Genomic DNA, 19,917 nt, shown 5'->3' with positions numbered 1-19,917 from the left:
GCAGAAGTGAAGAACACATTAGAAGGAATAACCAGCAGAGTAGAGGAAACCAAGGATCAGATCAATGAATTAAAAGACAGGGTGAAAAAAATATCACCCAATCATTGAACCAAAATAAAAGAAGAATTAGAAAACAACTTAAGAGAACTGTGGGACAATATGAAATGTAGCAACATCCACATCACAGGAGTACCAAAAGAAGAGAAAGAAAATGAATAAGGATTAGAGAATATATTTGAAGAAATAGTGACAGAAAACTTCCGTAACTTGGTGAAGGAAAAAGGCATAAAAGTTCAAGAAGCATAGAGAGCCCCAAGTAAGAAGAACCCAAACAGGACCACACCAAGACACATCATAATTAAAATGCCAAAAAGTAAAGACTAAGAGAAAAATCCTAAAGACATTAAGAGATAAGCAAAAGGTTACCTACAAAGGAACCCCCATACGGCTATCTGCTAACTTCTCAACAGAAACACTACAGGCCAGAAAGGAATGACATGAAGTAATCAAGATAATGAAAAACAAGGATCTGAATCCAAGACTACTCTATCCAAAAGGCTATCATTAAAAATAGAAGGTGAAATAAAGAGCTTCCCAGGGAAAAAAAAAAGTCTAAGGGAATATATTAGCACCAAACCAGCACTACAAAAATTACAAAAAAGGACTGCTGTAATTAGTAGAAGAAATAGGAAGAGAAACATGACCAGAGTAAACAAAAATGCCAATAAAAAAGTACATATCAATAATAACATTAAATGTAAATGGATTAAACACTCTGATCAAAAGACACAGAGTACCTGAATAAATAGGAAAGCATGACTCATATATATGTTGTGTACAAGAGACCCACCTCACAACAAAAAACTCACATAAGTTGAAAGTGGAAAAAATCTTCCAAGCAAACAAACAGGGAAAAAAAGCTGGGGTAGGAATACTCATATCCAATAGAATAGACTTCAAAATGAAGGCCATAACTAGAGACAAAGAAGGCCAACACATAACTTTGAAAGGATTTGTCCAAAAGGAGGATAATTAAAATGCCAAACATATATGCACCCAACATAGGAGCACAAAAATATATGTAAAAACTTCTGGAGGGCCCTGGCCAGTTTGTCTCAGCAGTTAGAGCATTGGCCTGCAGTCCAGAAAGACCCGGGTTTGGTTCCCACTAAGGGCACGTACCTCAGTTGCAGTTTGTCCCCAGCCCTAATTGGGTCGTGCAGTTGGCAGCCACATGATGTGTCCCTCTCACGTCAATGTCTCTCTCTCTCTCTCTCTCTCTGTCTCCCCCCCCCTCACTCTATCCGAACAAAAATAAAAAAATGTCCTCGAGTGAGGATAAAAAAAAAACCAAAAAACAAAAACTTCTGGGGGACTTCAAAGGAGAAATCGACAGTGATGCAATCATAGCAGGAGACTTCAACATACCACTGACATCACTGGATAGATCCTCTAGACAAAAAAATTCACAAGGAAACAGACTCTAAAAGATGCAATAGATCAAATGGATTTAATAGATATCTAGAGAGAATTACACCCCAAAACTGCAGAATTCACATTCTTCTCAAGTACACATGGGACATTTTCAAATAAACCACATGTTAGGACACAAACTAAGTTTATACAAGTTCAAGAAGACTGAAATCATATCAAGCATCTTCTCAGATCACAATGGCATGAAACTAGAAATCAATTGCAACAAGAACATGCAAAGATATTTGAACACATGGAGGCTAAATAGCATGTTATTGAACAATGAATGAGCTTCTGAGGAAATTAAGGATGAAATTAAAAACTTTCTGGAAACCAATGAAAATGAACATACAATGCAAAATCTATGGGATGCAGCAAAAGCAGTTCTGAAAGGGAAGTTCATAGCACTACAGGCCTACCTCAAGAAACAAAAAAAAAATTTCTAATTGACTGTCTAACCTCACAACTTAAAGAATTAGAAAGCAAACAAAAAGTATATCTTGACATAATAAGGGCCATATATGAACGACCTACAGCCAACATCATACTCAATGGGCAGAAACTAAAAACATTTCCCTTAAAAACAGGAACAAGACAGGGATGTCCACTTTTGATACTCTTATTTAACATAGTACTGAAAGTCGTAGCCACAGCAATCAGACATGAAGAAAAAATTAAAGGGATCTAAATTGGAAAGAAGGAAGTGAAACTGTCTTTATTTGCAGATGACATGATATTATACATAGAAAACCCTAAAGACTCCATCAAACATCTACTAGACTTAATAAATGCATTTGGCAAAGTAGCAGGATGCAAAATTAATGTGAAGAAATCAACAGCATTTGTATACACCAATGATGAACTCACAGAAAGAGAAACTGAAAAAACAATCCCATTTACCATCACGGCAAAAAAATTAAGATACCTAGAAATAAACTTAACCAAAGAAGTAAAGGATATATTTGCAGAAAACTACAGGACATTGAAAAAAGAAATAAAGAAGATAAAAAAAAGTGGAAGCACATACCTTGTTCATGGAATGGAAGAATTAACATCATTAAAATGTCCATACTACCCAAAGCAATCTACAGATTCAATGCAATCCCCATAAAAATACCAACAACATATTTCACAGAACTAGAACACATTTTTCAAAAGTTCATATGGAACCAAAAAAATCCCCGAATAGCCACAGCAATTTTGCAAAAGACGGACACAGTAGGTGGGATCACAATACCAGATATCAGGTTATACTACAAAGAGATTGGAATCAAAACAGCCTTGTACTGGCACAAGAACAGGCATATAGACCAGTGGAACAGAACTGAGAACCCAGAAATGGACCCAAGGCAATATGCTCAATTAATATTTGACAAAGGTGGCAAGAGCATACAGTGGAGTAAAGACAGCCTCTTTAATAAATGGTTTTGGGAAAATTGGACAGCTACATGCAAAAAAATGAAAGTAGACCATCAACTTACACCATACACAAGAATAAACTCAAAATGGATAAAAGACTTAAATGTGACCCGTGAATCCATAAAAATCCTGGAGGAAAATGTAGGCAACAAAATTTCAGACATCATACGCAGCAGAATTTTCACTGATACATCATCACCTAAGGCAATAGAAACAATGAAAAAAATGAACACATGGGGCTAAATTAAACTAAAAAGCTTCTGCACAGCCAAAGAAACAATCATCAAAATGGAAAGGCAACCCACTGTATGGGAGAACATCATTGCCAGTGATACATCAAATAAGGGGGTAATTTCCAAAATATATAGAGTACTCATACAACTCAACAGAAGGAAGACAAAGAACCCAATTAAAAAATGGGCAGAAGAGCTGAATGAATAGACACCTCTCCAAACAGGACATACAAATGGCCAGGAGACATAAGAAGAAATGCTCAACATCACTAATCATCAGAGAGATGCAAATTAAAACAACAATGAGTGCATGAACAGTGGACATGGACAACAAACTGGAGAAAGGGCAGGGAGGGAGGAATCAGTGGGGGGAAAAGGAGAAACATCTGTAACAAAAATTAATTAAAAAAAAAAAAAAACCAACAATGTCACCTCATAACTTTCAGAATGGCTGCCATCAACAAATCATCAAGTGTTGGCGAGGGTGTTGAGAAAAGGGGACTCTAGTACACTGCTGGTGGCAATGCAGACTGGTGCAGCCACTATGGAAAACAATATGGTGTTACCTAAAAAAATTAAAATTAAAAATAGAACTGCCATTTGACCCAGTGATCCCACTTCTAGGAATATACCCTGAAACACCACTCAGAGAGAATATATGTACCCCCATGTTCGTAGCAGCACTATTTACAATAGCTAAGATCTGGAAACAGCCCAAGTGTCCATCAGTAGACGAATGGATAAAAAAAGCTGTGGTACATATACACAATGGAGTACCATGCAACATTAGTAAAGAAAGATTTCTTATCCTTTGAGACGACATGGAGGGATCTAGAAAGTATTATCCTAAGTGAAACAATCCAAGCAGAAAAAGATAAATACCACATGATCTCACTTATATACAGAATATAATGAACATAACAGTCTGAGGAATACGGTAGACCCAGAAACGTGGAAGTAGGGTACAGACTGATAACCCTCAGAAGAGGGGGTAATGGGGGTAGGAAGACATAAACCACAGAACTTATATGCATGTATGCATAACCAATGGACATGGACAACAAAGCTGGGATCGGGGCGGGGAGGATGCGGAGGGGGGTGCCAATGGGGTAAAAAAGGAGAAACATCTATAACAAAAATAAAATTAAAAAATAAAAATAAGAAAAAGAATACTATGAACAATTATACGTCAACAAATTGGACAATCTAGATGAAATGGACAAATTTCTAGAATCAGTCTCCCAAAACTGAACTAGGAAGAGACAGAAAACTTGAACAGACCAATAACAACTAAGAAAATTGAAAATGCAATCAAGAAACTTCCAGCAAACAAAAGCCTGGGTGGGACAGCTTCACAATGGAGTTTTACCAAACATTCAAAGAAGAACTAACAACTTCTTTGTTAGTTCTTCTCCTCAAACAATTCCAAAAAATCCAAGAAGAAGGAAGACTTCCAAACTCGTTTTATGAAACCAGTATAATTCTAATTCTAAAACTACATAAAGACACAACAAAGAAATATAACTACAGGCTAATATCCCTCATGAATACATATGCCAAAATCCTTAACAAAATATTAGCAAATTGGATCCAGCAATACATTAAAAAAAATATTCACCATGAGCAAGTGGGACTCATCCCAGGGATGCAAGGCTAATACAAATACCCCTATGTTCATAGCAGCACTATTTACAATAGCTAAGATCCAGAAACAACTCAAGTGTCCATCAGTAGATGAGTGGATTAAAAAGCTGTGCTACATGTACACAATGAAATACTATGCAGCTATAAGAAAGAAAGATCTCTTATCCTTTGAGATGGCATGGAAAGACCTGGAGCTAAGCAAAACAAGCCAAGCAGAGAAAGACAAATATCACATGATCTCACTTATTTGTGGAATATAATGAACTAAACAAACTGATGAACAAAATTAACCCAGAGACACAGAGGTGGGATACAGACAGACAAGCCTCAGAGGAGGGGGTTTTGGGGGGTAGAGATAAACCACAGAACTTACATGCATGCATGCATGCATGCATGACCAATGAACATAGCCAACAAAGCTGGAGATGGGGTGGGGGAGAAGGGGAGAGGGTATCAATGGGGGAAAAATCAGAAACATTTGTGACAAAAACAAATAAAAATAAACAAAAATATACATGAAAAATAAATAAAATAAATGTGATATACCACACAAACAAAATGAAAGATAAAAACCATATGATCATATCAACAGATGCTGAAAAAGCATTTGACAAAATCCAGCACCCATTTCTGATAAAAACGCTCAGCAATGTGGTAATAGAGGGATCATATGTCAACATAATAAAGGCCTTATATGAAAAACCTACAGCCAAAAACTAAAAGCATTTCCTTTAAGAACAGGAACAAGACAGGGATGCTCATTTTCACCACTCTTATTTAACATAGTACTAGAAGTCTTAGCCACAGCAATTAGACATGGAGCAAAAATAAAAGGGATCCAAACTGGAAAGGAGGAAGTGAAACTGTCATTATTCACAGATGACATGATATTGTACATAGAAAACCCTAAAGACTCCATCAGAAATGTACGAGATTTAGTAAATGTATTTGGCAAAGTAGCAGGATACAAAATTAACGTCAAGAAATCAATGGCATTCTTATACACCAATGATGAACTCACAGAAAGAGAAACTAAAAAAAGAAAAAAAAGAAAAAATTCCATTTACCACTGCAGCAAAAAAAAAAAAAAGTACTGTTTGTAGGAAACTACAGGACACTGACAAAAGAAATAAAGGAAGATATAAAAAGCAGAAGCATATACCTTGTTGATGGATTGGAAGAATTAACATCATTAAAATGTCCATACTACCCAAAGCAATCTATAGATTCAATGTGATCCCCATTAAATTCCAACGACGTATTTCACAGAGCTAGAACAAATATTCCAAAAGTTTATATGGAACCGTAAAAGACGCCAAATAGCCACAGCAATCTTGAAAAAGAAGAATAAAGTAGGAGGGGTCACAATACCGGATATCAGGTTATACCACAAAACCACTGTAATCAAAACAGCCTGGTACTGGCACAAGAACAGGCATATAGATCAATGAAACAGAACAGAGAACCCAGAAATTGACCCAAGACAGTATGCTCAATTAATATTAGACAAAGGTGGTAAGACAATACAATGGAGTAAAGGCAGCCTCTTTAATAAAAGGTGTTGGGAAAATTGGACAGCTACATGCAAAAAAATGAAACTAGACCACCAACTTACACCATACATGAGAATAAACTCAAAATGGATAAAAGACTTAAATGTGACACATGAATCCATAAAAATCCTAGAAGAAAATGTAAGCAACAAAATTTTAGACATCACATGCAGCAGAATTTTCACTGATACAACCCCTAAGACAAGAGAAAGAAAGGAGAAAATGAGCACATGGAACTACATCAAACTCAAAAGCTTCTGCCGAGCCAAAGAAACAAGCATCAAAATGGAAAAGGAACCCACTATATGGGAGAGCATAACTGCCAATTATACATTGGATAAGGGGTTAATTTCCAAAATATATAGAGAGCTCATACAACAAAAGGAAGACAAAAAATCCAATTTAAAAACAGGCAGAGGGCCTAAATAGACACTTCTCCAAACAGGACATACAAATGGCCAAGAGATATATGAAAAAATGCTCAACATCACTAATCATCAGAGAGATGCAAATTAAAACAACGAGATGTCACTTCACACCTGCCAGAATGATTTCCATCAACAAATCATCAAACAACAAGTGCTGGCAAGGGTGTGGAGAAAAGAGGACTCTAGAACACTGCTGGTGGCAATGCAGACTGGTGCAGCTATTATGGAAAACAATATGGTGTTGCTCAAAAAATTAAAAATTAAACTGCCATATGACCCAGTGATCCCACTTCTAGGAATACATCCTAAAAAGCCTGAAATACCAATCAGAAAGAATATATGTACCCCTATGTTCATAGCTGTACTATCTACAATCGCTAAGATTTGGAAACAGCCCAAGTGTCCATCAATAGATGAGTAGATAAAAAAGCAGTGTTACATATACACAATGGAATGCTATGCAGCTGTAAGAAAGCAAGGTCTCTTATCCTTTGAGATGACATGGAGGGACCTGAAGAATATTATGCTAAGCAAAATAAGCCAATCAGAAAAAGAGAAATATCACATGATCTCACTTTTTTTGTGGAATGTAATGAACAAAATAAGCAGATGAACAAAGTAGACCCAGAGACAGGGAAGTAGTGTTCAGACTGACAAACCTCAGAGGAGGTGGGTGGGGTGGGGGTTGAGGGGAGATAAACTGAAGAACTTATATGCATATATGATGTCTAACCAATAGACATAGACAACAATGCTGTGGAAGGGGGGCAGGATCAAGAGGAAGGTGTCAATGGGGGAAAAAGGAGAAATATCTGTAACAAAAATAAATTAATTAAAAAAAAACACAATACAACATGTAAAAAGAAAGTACCTTAATACAATAAAGGCCACATATGACAACCCTCAGGTAACATCATACTCAATGGTGAAATAAACAAAAGCTTTTCCTGTAAGACAAAGAACAGTACAAAGATGCTCAACCTCTCCACTGTTTTTCAACATGGTACTGGAAATCCTAGCCAGAACAATATGACAAGAAAAGGAAATAAAAGTCATCTAAACTTTGAATGAAGAAGTAAAACTGTCATTATTTGCGGACATGATTCTACACACACAAAAACCAACAGAGTCCACCAAAAGACTATTAGAGACAATAAATAAATACAGTAAAGCTGCAGGAAACAAAATCAACATACAAAAATCTATTGCATTCCCATATACAAACAAAGAAATGCCAGAAAGAGAAATTAAGAAAAAATCCCATTTATAGTTGCAACAAAGAAGAAAACACTTGAGAATAAACTTAACAAAGAAGGTGAAGAACCTATACTCTTAAAACCACAAGACACTGTTGAAAGAAACTGAGGAAAAAACAAAAAAAATGGAATGATATTCCATGTCATGGATTGGAAGAATTAACATTGTTAAAATGGTCCTATTACCTAAAGCAGTGCAGATTTAATGCAACCTCCAACAAAATCCCAATAGCAGTTTTCACTAAAATAGAACAAAACAGCCTAAATTTCTACAGAACCACAAAAGACCCTGAAGAGCCTAAGCAATCTTCAGAAAAAAAGAAAAAACAAAAAAACACAAACCTGGAACTATCACACTCCCTGACTTCAAACACTATTACAAGGCTATAGTAAACAGTATGGTATTGGCAGAAACATACACACACACAGACCAACGGAACACAATTAAAAGCCCAGAAATAGCCCTGGTTGGTTTGGCTCAGCAGTTGGGGCGTTGGCCTGCAGTCCAGAGAGACCCAGGTTTGGTTCCCACTAGGGGCGCATACCTCAGTTGCAGTTTGCCCCCGGCCCTGGTTGGGTAGTGCGGGTGGCAGCCACTCGATGTGTCCCTTTCACATCGATGTTTCTCTCTATCTCTCTCCCTCCCACTCTATCTGAATAAAATATCGAAAGGTGTCCTTGGGTGAGGATAAAAAATAATAATAATAAAATAAAAATATAAAAGCCCAGAAATAAACACACACATAATGGGCAACAAACTTTTGAAAGAAGCCAAGAATATACATTGGAGAAAGGAAAACGAGTGTCTTCAATAAGTGGTGCCAAAAAACATGCAAAAAAAAGTGAAACTAGACTGCTGACACCATACACAAAATTTAACTCAAAGTGAATTAAAGATCTGAATATAAGATCTTAAACCATAAAATACATGCACAAAAGTATAAGAAGTAAACTTATGGAGCTTGGTGTCAGAGGCAATTTTGTGAACCTGACCCTAAAGGCTAGGGAAGTAAATGCAAAAATAAATGGGACTACATGAAATTACAAAGCTTCTGCCCAGCAAAATAATCCATCAACAAAAACAAAAAGCAACCACCCAAAAGAGGGAAGGCATTTGCACATGATACCTCCAACAATGAAAAGAACTCACACACACCAACAAGGAAAAAACTATCTAATTTTAAAAATGGGCAGAGGAGACTCCCAGTCAAGATGGTGGGGTAGGTAAAGACGGCACTTACCTCCTCCCACAACCACATCAAAATGACAACTAAACTACAACACAATCATCATTCAGAACCACCTGAAATCTAGCTGAATGGAAGTCCTACAATTACAAAATTAAAGAAGCAGCCATAGGGAGGCTGGCAGGAGGGGCAGAGGGGTTGGTCCCACACCCACGTGTGGCAGATACAAATCAAGAGGGACACCTTGGCTAGAAAGGTCCTCCCTGAAGAGTGAATGGTCCCTGTCCCACACCAGGCACCCAGCGCAGGATTCCAGTGCCAGGAAGAGAAGTCCCCATAACTTCTGGCTGGAAAAACCAGCGGGAACTGAGGCTGAGGGAGGGCAGTGGGAGCCCCAGGCAGCTCCTCTTAAAAGGCCCGTGCATGGACTCACTGGGACTTGCTTTCTCTAAGCTTGGAGGGGAGGCAGCTTGAGGAGCACCAGAGACATACAGGGAAGAACTCAGCTGTTTGGCCTCAGGACGAGTTGCTTTGGTGAGCCCTTCCCAGGGGACAGCAGACTGCTGCCATATCTGGGACTCCAGCAACCTGGCTCACACTGGTAGCCCTGCCCTGGTGATTCCCTGAGGCCCCGCCCCACCCTACTTTCAGGCCCATCCAACCTGTTTCCAAAGACTTTACCATAGGATTGGCCTGTCTTGGATCCTGCTTCAGAGTTTCCTAAAATCTCTCAAACAAGCAGCATCTGGTCTCAGTGAGCCCCATACCTCTCTTTAAGTGGCCCCAGGCCTGGCACTAGAAGCAACCAGCCTTGGTTCACAACTTGGCTTTTCCTGGGCACCTCCAAGCCCAGCACAAGAAGCAGCCATCTGAAGATCATTTTGTAGCTTATCCAGGTGGCCCCAGATAGAACACAGGAAGTGGCTGATCTTGTCCCAGAGCCAGCATACCCCGTGGACAGCTTCAGACCACATTGAAACACCACCACCCAACCACCTCCACAAGTGACACACTCAATGAGCCCTGATGAAGTAAGTCTTTCTCTGTGTGGTTGGCCCCTACACAGTTAATCTTCCAAGGTAGTCCGAGGCCAGTGGTCAGTGGGCACAGCCAGTCCTTGCAGCTGATCAGCCTGAGTAAATCCCTCCCATTGATATGCCAACAGCAATCAAGACTCAAATACAACAGAAGGGTGTACAGTCCACAGTAGCGGTGCATTTCAAGGGCCCAGCTGGGGTAATCAGGAAGGCTGTGCCACTGGATCCTACAGGACACCTGCAACAATAGGCCACCTTATGAAGCCTAAGAGACATAGCAATTCTACCAGGTGGCCCCAGATAGAACATGGGAAGTGGCTGACCTTGTCCCACTTAGAAACAATCACAGGGAAGCAGCCAAAATGAGGAGACAAAGAAACATGCCCCAAATGAAAGAAAAGAACAAAATTCCAGGAAAAGATTTAAACAAAATGAAGATAAGCAATCAATCAGAAGCAGAGTTCAAAACACAGGCTATAAGGTTGCTCAAGGAACTTGGTGAGACATTCAAGGAACTTAGTGAGACCTTCAAGAAACTTAAGGAGACTTCCAAGGAACTTAGTGAGAACATCAACAACATAAAAAAATGACCCGTAAGAAATGAAGGATGCACTAACTGAAATAAAGAATAATTTACAGAGAATCAATAGTAGAGTAGGTAAAGCCAAGAAGCAAGCCATCGATTTGGAATATAAGGAAGTAAAATACACCCAATCAGATCAGCAAAAATAAAAAGAATCCCAAAAAAATGAGAACAGTGTAAGGAGCCTCTGGGACAACTTCAAGTATGCCAACATTCTCATCATAGGGGTGCCAGAAGGAGAAGAGAGAGAACAAGAAATTGAAAACCTATTTGAAACAATAATGACAGAAAACTTCCCTAATTTGGTAAAGGAAACAGCCATACAAGTCCAGGAAGCACAGAGAGTCCCAAACAAGATGAACCCAAAGAGGTCCACCCCAAGACACATCACCATCAAAATGCCAAAGGTGAAATACAAAGAGAGAATCTTAAAAGCAGTCTGTAACCTACAAAGAAGCTCCCAGAAGACTGTCAGCTGATTTCTCAAAAGAAACTTTGCAGGCCAGAAAGGAGTGGCAAGAGATATTCAAGGTCATGAAAAGCAACAGCCTACAACCAAGATTACTCTATCCTGCAAAGCTGTCATTTAGAATCGATGGACATATCAAGAGTTTTCCAGACAAGGAAAAGGTAAAGGCGTTCATTACCACCAAAGCAGTATTATATGAAAAGTTGAAGAGTCCTCTTGAAGAAGAAGAACAAAAATATGAACAATAGAATGGCAAGTAATACATAGCTATAAACAATTGAATCTACAAACAGAATGAGCAAGCAGAACAGAAACAGACTCATAGATACAGAGAACTTTTTGTTGCTTGCCAGATGGGTGGGGGCTGGAGGGATGGGTGAAAAAGATGAAGGGATTAAGAAGTACAAATTGGTTGTTAGAATGATGAACCTCAAAGGGAAGGGGGAAGGGAGGGTGGGATGAAATAAACCAAGGAACTTCTATTCATATATGCATAACCAATGGACATTGACAATAGTGTGGAGAAGGCAGGAGGGGGGCGGGATTGGAGAAAAGGGGGTCAATGGGGAACAAAAAGGGAGAACACCTGTAATACATTCAACAATAAAGATGAGTTTTTAAAAAAATGGGCAGAGGACCTGAATAGACTCTTTTCTAAGAAAGACATACACATTGCGAACAGATATGTGAAAAGATGCTCAACATCACTAGTTATCAGGGAAATAAAACCCAAACCACAATGAGATACCACCTCATATCTATTAGAATGACTATTATCAATACAACAAGAAATAACAAGTGTTAGAAAGGGTGTGGAGACAAGAGAACCCATGCATATTGCTAGTAAGGATTCAAACTGGTGCAGCCTTTAAGGAAAACAGTACAGAGGGTCTTCAAAAAATTGACAATCGAACTACCCTAAGACCCAGCAATTCCTCTTCTAAAAATCTACCTGAAAAATCTGAAAACCACTATTAGTAAAGATATATGTACCCCTATGTTCATTTCAGCATTGTTCATAATAGCCAAGACATAGAAACAACCTAAGTGTCCTTCGACGGATGACTGGATAAAGAACATGTAGCATATACATGCAATGTAATACTACTCAGCTCACACATAAAAAGTTGAAATACTGCCATTTGCAACAACATTGATGGATATATATATATATATATATATTGGTTTATGCTCTTTATATGAATATATCATACATTAACATAATATAATATATAATATTTAAGTATAGCAAATACTACCCTCACAAACCTTACAATAAGACATTAAATATATATGTATGTATCTGTATATACATATATATCCACTTTATTTTTTATTTTTACTTTTTTAAATTTTTTACTTATTAATTTGTTTTTGTTACAGATGTTTCTCATTTTTCCCCCATTGACACCCTCTTCCCATCCCCCCCACCCCATTCCCGGTTTTGTTGTCTATGTTCATTGGTCATGCATACATGCATGTAAGTTCTGTGGTTTATCTCTTCCCCCATAATCCCCCCTTCCTCTGAGGCTTGTCAGTCTGTACCCCACCTCTATGTCTCTGGGTTAATTTTATTCAGCAGTTTGTTTAGTTCATTATATTCCACAAGTAAGTGAGATCATGTGATATTTGTCTTTCCCTGCTTGGCTTGTTTTGCTTAGCATAATATTCTCCAGGTCCTTCCATGCCATCTCAAAGGATAAGAGATCTTTCTTTCTTACAGCTGCATAGTATTCCATTGTGTACATGTACCACAGTTTTTTAATCTACTCATCTACTAATGGACATTTGGGTTGTTTCCAGATCTTAGCTAATGTAAATAGTGCTGTTATGAACATAGGTGTACATATATTCTCTCTGATTGATGTTTCAGGTTTCTTAAGGTATATTCCTAGAAGTAAGAACATTGGATCAAATGGCAGTTCAATTTTTAACTTTTTGAAGTAACACCATAGTGTTTTCCATAGTGGCTGCACCAGTCTGCATTCCCACCAGCAGTGTACTGGAGTCCCTGTTTCTCCACACCCTTGCCAACACCTGTTGTTTGATAATTTGTTGATGGTGGCCATTCTGACAGGTGTGAGGTGATACCTTATAATTGTTTTAATTTGCATCTCTCTGATGATTAGTGCTGTTAAGCATTTCTTCATATGTTTCTTGGCCATTTGTATGTCCTGTTTGGAGAGGTGTCTATTTAAGTCCTATGCCCATTTTTTAATTGGGTTCTTTGTCTTCCTTTTGTTGAGTTGTATCAGTACTCTATATATTTTGGAAATTAACCCCTTATCTGATGCATCATTGGTGATTATGATCTCCCATATAGTGGAATTCCTTTTCGTTTTGATGCTTGTTTCTTTGGCTGTGCAGAAGCTTTTTAGTTTGATGTAGTCCCATGTGCTCATTTTTTCCTTTGTTTCTGTTGCCTTAGGTGTTGTATCAGTGATAATTCTGCTGTGTACGATGTCCAAAATTTTGTTGCCTACATTTTCTTCTAGGATTTTTATGGATTCACGAGTTACATTTAAATCTTTTATCCATTTTGAGTTTATTCTTGTATATGGTGTAAGTTGGTGTTCTAGCTTCATTTTTTTGCAAGTAGTTGTCCAATTTTCCCAATACCATTTATTGAAGAGACTGTCTTGACTCCACTGTATGCTCTTGCCAATATTAATTGAGCGTACTGTCTTGGGTCCATTTCTGGGTTATCTATTCTGTTCCATTGATCTATCTGCGTATTCTTGTGCCAGTACCAGGCTGTTTTGATTACAGTGGCTTTGTAGTATAACCTGAAATCTGGTAATGTGATCCCTCCTACTTTGCTCTTCTTTTTCTATGGACCACAGGCCAATACTCTAACCACTGAGCAAAACCGGCCAGGGCTGTTCTTCTTTTTCAAAATTGCTGTGGCTATTCGGGGTCTTTTTGGTTCCATATAAACTTTTAGAGTGTTTGTTCTAGTTCTGTGAAGTATGTTGTTGGTATTTTGATGGGGATTGCATTGAACCTATAGATTGCTTTGGGTAGTATGGACATTTTAATGATGTTAATTCTTTCAATCCATGAACAAAGTATGTGCTTCCACTTTTTTATATCTTTCTCTATTTCTTTTTTCAATGACCTATAGTTTTCTGTGAAGAGGTCCTTTACTTCTTTGGTTACGTTTATTCCTAGGTATCTTAATTTTTTTGCTGCAATGGTAAATGAGATTGTCTTTTTAGTTTCTCTTTCTGTGAGTTCATCATTGGTGTATAAGAATGCCATCGATTTCTTGACATTAATTTTATATCCTGCTACTTTGCCAAATTCATTTATTAAGTCTAGTAGATTTTTGATGGAGTCTTTAGGGTTTTCTATGTACAATATCATGTCATCTACAAATGATACTTTCACTTCCTCCTTTCCAATTTGGATCCCTTTTATTTTTTCTTCATGTCTAATTGCTGTCACTAAGACTTCCAGTACTATGTTAAATAAGAGTAGTGAAAGTGGGCATCCCTGTCTTGTTCCCATTCTTATGGGGAATGCTTTTTAGTTTATACCCATTGAGTATGATGTTGGCTGTAGGTTTTTCATATATGGCCTTTATTGTGTTGAGATATGATCCTTCTATTCCCACATTGCTGAGCGTCTTTATCAAAAGTGAATGCTGAATTTTGTCGAATGCTTTTTCAGCATCTATTGATATGATTCATATGGTTTTTATCTTTCATTTTGTTTATGTGGTGTATCACATTTATTGATTTGTGAATATTGTACCATCCTTGCATGCCTGGAATTAAACCCACTTTGTCATGATGAATAATTTTTTTGATGTATTGCTGGATTCGATTTGCTAATATTTTGTTAAGGATTTTGGCATCTATGTTCATCAGGGATATTGGCTTGTAGTTTTGGTGGATATCTTGACAGCATTATAACAAGTGAAATAAGCCAGATGGTAAAGAACAAGAACCATATGATTTCACTCATACATGACATATAAGACAAAAAGCAACAAATTGAACAAACAAAACAATCTACAAAGAAACAGAAAGGCAAACTCATAGATGGAAAGAACATTATGGTAGTTACCAGAGAGGAACAGACGGCCAAAGAAGGTGAAGGGGCTTAAATACATGGTGACAAAAGGAGACTAGATTTCAGGGGGTGAGCACACAATACATTATACATATGTCATATTATAAAGATGTGCGCATAACATTCATATAATGTAACTGTTACTACAATAAACTTAATAAAATTATATGCATATATACAGGTATAGGTGTATGACTATATACATGTATTTATAGATGTAGATGTGAAAACATACTCCATCTTTATGTTGTGGATTTCATTTCATTTTTAAATTCCATGGTGTGATCTTGGACCATCTCACTGTAGAAGGATATCAAAGCTTTCTAGTTGATGGTTATCTGTGTTCCTTAAAATGCAGCCATAAATATTTTTGTTATAACAGCCAAAATGGCATAACAACCAATATCAATACCAAACTGGTAATAGTACTGATTATAAACAATCACTTATCACAAGAGCACCAGGAGGTATGACCCCTGGTGCTACTGCATTTTTCGTCCCTTTGTCCTGTCAGTCATTTGTACCTGAGTTATATCATTTAAAAAGGTACTATTAATGGAGAATAATCTACAGAGAATGGCTGGGTTGTCTGTTCCACTGCAACCAAATCTTCCCATAAGGAAATTACCTTATAATAAATTCTGTTATATTCTATGAAGTTGCCCACTTCATCTTTCAGTCTGAAGATGCCTTCTCATTACAGTGGCCATTACACATTTGCCTCACCATCAGACATACACAAACACACACACACACGTATGTATTTAACAAAAATACTTTTAAGGAAACAATGAAGATATAGAGCAACCAGAAAACAAAAGATAAAATGGCTGTAGTTAGTTTTCATGTATTAATAATCACCCTAAATGTAAATGGACTAAATCCACCAATCAAAAGAACAGGGGCAAAGAACGGATTATAAAACAAGACCCAACTATTATGTCGCTTGCAGGAGATCATGTCAGCTCCAAAGACAGGCTCAAAATGAAGGGATAGAACATGATACTCCCAGCAACTGGCATCCAGCATGTAGCAGACTAGATTTCAAGATTTTTTTTAAAAAGGTAACAAGAGCCCTGGCCAGTTTGGCTCAGCAGTTAGAGTGTCGGCCTGCGGTCCGGAGAGATCCGGGTTTCGTTCCCGCTAAGGGCACGTAATTCGGTTGCAGTTTGTCCCCGGCCATGGTTGGTCGTGCGGGTGGCAGCCACTCGATGTGTCCCTTCACATCGATGTTTCTCACTCTCTCTCCCTTCCTCTCTCTCCCTCCCACTCTATCTGTACAAAAAATGGGAAAATATCCTCGGGTGAGGATAAAAAAAAAAAAAAAAGAAGAGACAAAGATGAACATTCTCTAATAATAAAGGGGAAAATTCCTCAAGACATAATACATCAATATATATGCATCCAACCTAGGAGTACCAAAATACATGAAGCAATTATTAACAGACGCAAAGGAGAGAAATGGAGTAAAATAAAATTATGGTTGGGAACCTAAATACCCTACTCACAGCAAAGGATAGATCCCTGAGAAAGTCTACAAGCAAATATTGGCCTTAAATGACACATCAGAGGAAACAAACTTAATTCACATTTATAGAACTTCCCATTCCAAAATGAGAGAATATACATTCTTCTCAAGTGCACATGGGACATTCTCCAGGAGAGATCATATTTGGGGGCACAAAACTAGTCTCAGTAAATTTCAGACTGACATCATACCAAGTGTGTTTTCCAATCGCAACAATATGAAACTAAAAATTCAGTATAACAAGAAAGAGGAAAAACAACAGATATCTGGAGATTAAATAACATGCTGCTGAACAACCCACTGGGTCAAAGAAGAAATGAAAGTAGAGATCAAAACATACAGACACAAATAAAAATGAAAACATGACATACCAAACTTTGGGAGATGCAGCAAAATCGGTACTAAGAAGAAAGTATATAGTGTTACAGGCCTACCTCAACAAACAAGAAAAAACCCAAATAAACAATCTAACATTACACCTTACAGATATAGAAAAAGAAGAAAAAACAAAGCTCACAGTCAGTAGAAGGAAGGAAATAAAAATCAAGAGTGAAAAATAATAACCTATGTCCTTCAACGAATGACTAAAGAAGATGTGGTACATATATACAATGGAAAACTACTCAGTTCACCAAAAAAAAAAAAGGTGAAATATTTCCATTTGCGACAACATGGATGGATCTTGAGAGTGTTATGTTTAGTGAAATAAGTCAGATAGAAAAGGACAGGGCATATACAACAAAAAACAACAAAGGAACGAACAAAGCAAAAAGACAAATACATAGATACAGACAACAGAATGGTAGTTACCAGAGGGGAAGGGAGAGGACATAGAGAGTAAAGGGGGTCAAAATATGGTGATGAAAAGAAACTAGACTTTGTGGGGTAAGCACCTAACAGAGTATGCAGATATCATATTATAAAGTTATACACCTGAAATTTATGTAATGTTATTAGTCAATGTTACCCCAATAAATTTAAAGAGAAAAAGAAAAAATACTTAACCCAAAATAAATAAATTCCATGGATTATAATCACTCCCTGGCTGACATTCACAAATATCTTCTCCTGTCTTTCTCAGGTTGTCAAACCTGAGCTCTCCCCTGTCCACACCTGCACTGCAATTGCTTGAGTGAGACACTATAGGAAAACAACTGCAACCAAGCACATCTCAAACAGCGCCAAGTCTCAAAAGGAGCTCTCGATACTACCAATTAATTACTATTTCAATTACAATTAATTTCATCTCCCTGATCACATTAATTTCACATTCCCAATACCTGAGATGATTATTTCACACCTTGCTCTCCCTCCTCAGTCTCCCACCCCTTTCCCTTCCTACCTGCCTCAGCTGATTACTTTGCTTCACCATTCACTGATCAAATAAAACAAGTCTTTATCCCACTAGCCCATGTTCTAGATGCTCCATCCTTTTACAATAAAGGAATATCGCTGCTCCCACTCAGGCCTAATCACTCCACTTTTCTCTGAATCCATCCCTTCTCCCTTATCAAGGGCTTCGCTCCTGTCTGAGTGTCCTCTCCCTGCTTCTCTCTACTAAATTATTCCCGTGAATATACGAACTTAGTACCTCCCTTTCTCACAAGTCCCCTCTCACTATCACCAATTTGTTTTAACAGCAAAACTTCTAGAAAGTATTATCTCTATTCACTGTCTTGACTATAAATTCTGACGCCCATTCCCACCATTTCACTCAAGCTTTTCTTTTCAAGTTTCTTTACGTCACCAAACCAATGGCTGTCTTCATTCTTCTCACTCACTACAGGATTTGACTCGGTCAGCCACTCCCTCCTCAAAATACTGTTTCATCTTAGCTTTCATGACACCATCCTCTTCCTATCCTCCTTTGCCATTCTTTTATCTAACCTCTAATCTCCTGCTACTCAGAGTGTGAGCTACGGGACCAGTGGTGCGAGAGCATCTGGAAGCTTGTCAGATCTGCAGACTCAGACCCCAGACCTACTGGATCAGAATCTCCAGCAAACAAGACCACCAGATAACTGCCAGGACACTCAAGTCACAGAATCATTGATCTGAATGTTGGTGCCCGAGAGTCCCGTGCTGTACTCTCCTTCTAGGTGATCCTATCTAGGTCCATGGCTTTCATTTTTTTTTATCTCCAAATCTCTCTCTCTAGCTCTGATGTCCTTCCTAAATTCTGGATTCATAACTCAATAGCCTACAGGACATTTCCATCTGAATGTCTCAAATATTTCCAACTTATTATGATGAAAGAGAAGCCCTTCCCCACATCACTACACAGCCCCACCAAAATAAGACAGCTAAGTTTACTGAGCCCTCAAAATATTCCAGGTTCTATCCCAAGTGCTTAACATGTATCAGCTCACTCTACCACCCAGAGACAGGTACCATTATCATCCTCATTTTACAGAAGAGTAATTGAGACAGAGAAAGTTGCCCATAATCATATATCTCTTAAGCACCATAGCCAGGATTGGACGTTAGGTCATCTAACCCAAGAACATTCTCCTGTTATTCCTCTCAATTCCATCTCCCATATAGCTCAAAGCAGAAATCTGCAAGTCATCACTTATTTTTTCATCATCCACTTCCAATCCTGTTCTTTACATCTCCAAACATCTTGAATGGAAGTACTTCTCTCCATCTCCAGTGCTATCACCCTTGACCTAGCCATCATTTTGCTCATATGTTCATTAACCTCCTAACTGCTCTCCTTCCTTCCATGCTGCCTGGTCTTCCCTCACAGCAGTGAGTTTTCTTTCCTTATTTTTAAATCTTTATCTGAGGATATGTTTTGATTCATTTTTAGAGAGAGAAAGGGAGAGAGAAACATCCATGTGAGAAACATTGATCAGTTGCTTTCCATACACACCCTGACCAGGAATCGAGCCTGCAACTTAGCTATGTGCCCTGACTGGGAATCAAATCCACAACCTTTCTTTCAATCATCACCCGAGGACACTTCTCCATTTATCTTCAGATAGAGTGGGAGGGAGGGACAAAGAGAGAGAAACATCAATGTGAGGA

Source organism: Molossus molossus, unplaced genomic scaffold (assembly GCF_014108415.1).
Source record: "Molossus molossus isolate mMolMol1 unplaced genomic scaffold, mMolMol1.p scaffold_m16_p_10, whole genome shotgun sequence".
NCBI lineage: Eukaryota > Metazoa > Chordata > Mammalia > Chiroptera > Molossidae > Molossus > Molossus molossus.
Note: the sequence above shows the minus strand (reverse complement) of the source record.